Source organism: Alligator sinensis, unplaced genomic scaffold (genome assembly GCF_000455745.1).
Source record: "Alligator sinensis unplaced genomic scaffold, ASM45574v1 scaffold791_1, whole genome shotgun sequence".
Classification (NCBI taxonomy): Eukaryota; Metazoa; Chordata; order Crocodylia; family Alligatoridae; genus Alligator; species Alligator sinensis.
The window spans coordinates 1,040,240-1,044,460 of record NW_005842258.1 but is presented as its reverse complement, the minus strand read 5'-3'; positions in this window follow the sequence as shown (position 1 = coordinate 1,044,460).

The following is a 4,221-nucleotide window of genomic DNA, read 5'->3' as shown; positions in this document are numbered from 1 at the left end:
GGTAGGGGAGGCAGGGTTGCTCAGCAAGTGAATTGGGAATTCAGCGGTATTAGAAACAAGTTGTGAAGGCAGATGGAATTTGAGGTGTTTAGCTGACATTGTAAAAATTGACAAAAGAATGGTTAAATGTTGTGCTGGTCAATCTTTAAAGCATAGATTGCAAATTAAAATGAGTGAGCGTGCTGTAGTTTAATTTAAACATTTTTTTTCCATTTTTCTTCCAAATTGCACCATCATTTGCTATTAAAAAGTCCCCAGTTTTTGGCCTTTGACAAAAGTTTTTAAAGCAATGTCATAACTAAAACCCTATACACTGTGAGGGTAGCAGTGTTCTGCTCCTCTGTAAGATAGTGATCTCGTCTGCAGTAAATTTTATTTGAAATGCTGTGAAGTTTCAAAATAGTGTTTTTGAATAGTGAAAGTTTCCATTAATTCATTTTATAGCCAGTTGATTAAGAAGAGCCATGGCAGGCGGGTGCCCCCATTTTTTTCCCCCCCCCCTTTTTTTTTTTTTTTTGAAGTAGGGTGATTGCACCCAAAAGTTTGCAAAGAACTTTTCCCCAACTACTCAGTTTGTCTAATAAAAGATATCACATCTACCCAAAGAACCTTGCGTATAACAGAAAAAATGTTTTTAATAGCATGAATTTCTATTGTTTTTAACAGTGTAAATTCCTATTTGAAATCTCTGGGTTTATCACGTGAATCATATTTGCACACCTAATAGTGTCACAGCACCCTGGTTGAGAATCACTGCCTTCAAGACTCACTGGTTCAAAGAGTCATTAGCTTTTGTAAACAACAACCTACTTTGTCAGATGCTATAAATCAGTGGCGCTCAACCTTTTTTTGCTGCGACCCTAAAACCAGGTCGTGACCTCCACCCCCTCTGCTGATGCCAGCAGAGCCTGGGCTGGGCCAGGATTCCAGGGGGCAGCAACGGCAAGAGTCACGTGGACCATACAACACAAGAGCCCCACAGGTGGGAGGGGTGGACCCTCCACAACCCTCAATTGGGTCGCACCCTGAGGTTGGGAGCCACTGCTATAAATGGTCTTATAGAATTATACCATCTATTGAAGTAGGCAGTTGCTTACATAAGCTTATACCTTTGAACCAAATAGTCTTTAAAATGTCACCCTGCCTTACCTCCCTGCCTTACCACCCTGCTTGACCTCAGACTAACACAGCTAACTATTTCTCAATTCTCTCAGATCAACTAAAAACTCTCCCGCTAAGGGCTACAGGGGCAAAGCTTTACTGTAAAAGTTGTGCTGCCAAGTTGCTTTGGGCCACAGTTATAGCAGAAACTGGAACAAGGAAGGACTGTACTGTAATACCACATTGCTGATAACCAGGTCGCATGGAGAAGGAAGCTGCCTGAGTCAAATGCAAAGGGAACAGGAGCTGCAGCTGTGGGGTTGAGAGTAAGTAGATTAGGACAGAGTTGGGGTGAGGAAGAGAGGAGAAATTTAATAGGGCAAGTAGATAAGGAAGAAAATGGAGGGAACAGAGGAGATAGAGCTGATTAAACATGGGGCTGGGGTACCAGAACTGGTATCAGCTAGGCAAGGAAATTGGGACAGGAGTACTGACAGAGGCAGGAGTATTGAAACTGGCTTAGGAACTGGGAGAGAAGAAATAGGAAACTATTGGGGCTGAGAAACATGGACTAGGGTGATTGAAGGCCAGAAGAGGAAGGGGGGGACTGAGACCAAGGAAATTGGGACAGGAGTACTGACAGAGACAGGTGGATTGAAACTGGCTTAGGAACTGGGAGAGAAGAAATAGGAAACTATTGGGGCTGAGAAACATGGACTAGGGTGATTGAAGGCCAGAAGAGGAAGGGGGGGACTGAGACTAAGAAGGAGAGTCAGAAAGGATGAGACTAGACAAATCTTGCTTAGCATTACAGTAAAGGTATGAAATTGCACTATAGCTGAATAAGAAAGAAAACAAGAGTTGCCACAATATTAGCTATATTAATCAAAGGCCTCTACACACTCCACCATCATCTGGATATGTCAGCAGCTGACCAGGAGAAGCCTCTGTAAAATCCTAGCAGCTCTCCCAAAGCATTTTAAATCTACAAAGAATGCAACTTGTAAGATTTATGTCAGTAACCAGGAATCTGGCAAACAATGGACTATTGCCCAACTGTGCAAGATAGCTGACTCAAACCATGAAATCTTAAAAGGTACACTAGTTTCTGAGATTAACAATAGGGATAAAAGATTAAGAAATACAAATGAGAATGCTCTAAGAGCACCCATTTACTCTACAGAGTACCCTGGAGAAGGGCAAAGCTAGTTAAGCAGCTCACACCCAAATGCATAATGCATGGGGAGCAGGAACAGACAATTCACCACGTAGCACAGGGAAAGAGTGAAAACTCACCTACACTCCTATAAAAGCAAACATACAAATACAGAATAGAAGAGATAAAGCACAAGAAGAAATCTGTGCGTATTGGGGGAAAGTGCCCTCATTTTAGGGTCATACGCAATAATTTGGAAAAAGATAAAACTATGCCAAAAGCTAGCGGACAAAGAAGAAAATGTAGCACGTCAAAAAAGTAAAAGAGCTTTTGTGTCTATATGATAGTACAAACAAAATAAAAAGTTGTATATAGCTCAGACTAGTATCAGATGCAAAGACAAGGCAGGAGCAGACAACAACAAATGGAAGGCAAATTAACAGTGGGGACATCACAGAATGCGCTTTGCTACACAGGCTTCCTCAGCATTAAACAAGACAAGAAAGCAAAATAGCAAATCAAGCAAAGCCATTATATACCAGAGCAGTTTAAACTGTAAGAAAAAACCATGGAAATGTGCATGGACTAAAATCTTGGGTAGGTGAGATGATGCAGAAGCTACTGCTTTCAACTAAAACAAAGGAAGTGATTAAACGTAGACGAAACCTAGGACAACTGATCAATGTAACGATGCATAAGGAAACCCATAAGGCTTATCCAGAGTAACCACTGCATGGTGGCTTCCCTGTAGGAAAAAATAGTAAAATATTATGGTGCAAGAGGCAAGGATTTGTGGCGGTAGCTTTTACTGGACCAACTGCATATTTGCGATAGTTTTAGGCAAGCTTTTAAATGCAGGACATCATGTTTTTTTGAAAGAGAGGGATGTGTCCTAGGCCTGCTATATGTGGAAATAAGTGAAAGAATGTAATTAGTACTTCCCCTGCCTCAGAGTACCCAGTGCATAGAGAGAAACAGTGGGAGCAATAAAGCAAGTGAAAAACTAAGGTACCATTGCCAAAGTCACAGTACGCCCAAGTGGGCTAAAGCAGTATGATATCTATTGAAAAGCCAAGTAGGAAGATGCAAAGAGCTAAAAATGCACAGTGCAGCGCTTACCTCATTGCAGGGGGACTAGGCGGGAGGGATGAGGGATTGGCCAGGCCTCTGCAAGAAAGCAAGCTTAAGTCTATGTTTATCTAATTATGTCCTCATGCCTCACAGCACTCTTCAAAGGATCTGGTGGCATGCTCATTGAGAATCACTGCTCTAGGTTGAGGCTGTCCAAAATAAATATACATGGTGGTGCAATACCAAGACATTTTAAACAGTCCTGCCAGTGGGAAATGTAAGAAAATGGTTAAATATTTAAGCCAGTTCTGATATTCATGATTCAAGTAAGAGGTAACTGGAAAAAGGCATGTGAAAGTACAACAAATCCTGATACTGGATGGTATAACACAATAGTATGTTTTGTTGTATAGGATAATATCTAGGAACTTAGAACTCTTCTTTCATGAACTAGCTGATGACCAAGGACAAATTAATGCTGCACCGTAATGGCTATTTTCTTGTGTTTGAACACTTGACAAAGACTGGGACTGAGATAAAAAGTCTATAGGACAGAGACTGGAATTGGGGCAATGAGGTAGGACTGAGAAAGAGACTGGATTGGAAGAAGGACAGGTAGGAGATGGCAGAGTACTAGGGGTCAAGCTTGGAAGATGGAGAGAGGAATGACCAGAAGAGTCAGCGCTTAGCAGAGCAGAGCACACTGCTCTAGAGAGCACAGAATACAACCCCAAATTCCCTTGGTATCATCAAGTACTTGTGAAAACCATTGCAAAGATGTCATCCAGTATGTATGCCAGCACTGTGGGGAAGGAGAACAACTTGCTATTGTTATCATTTACTACATTTGCTCAAGCTATGAATGTGTATGGAATAGATCCATAGCTGCTGAA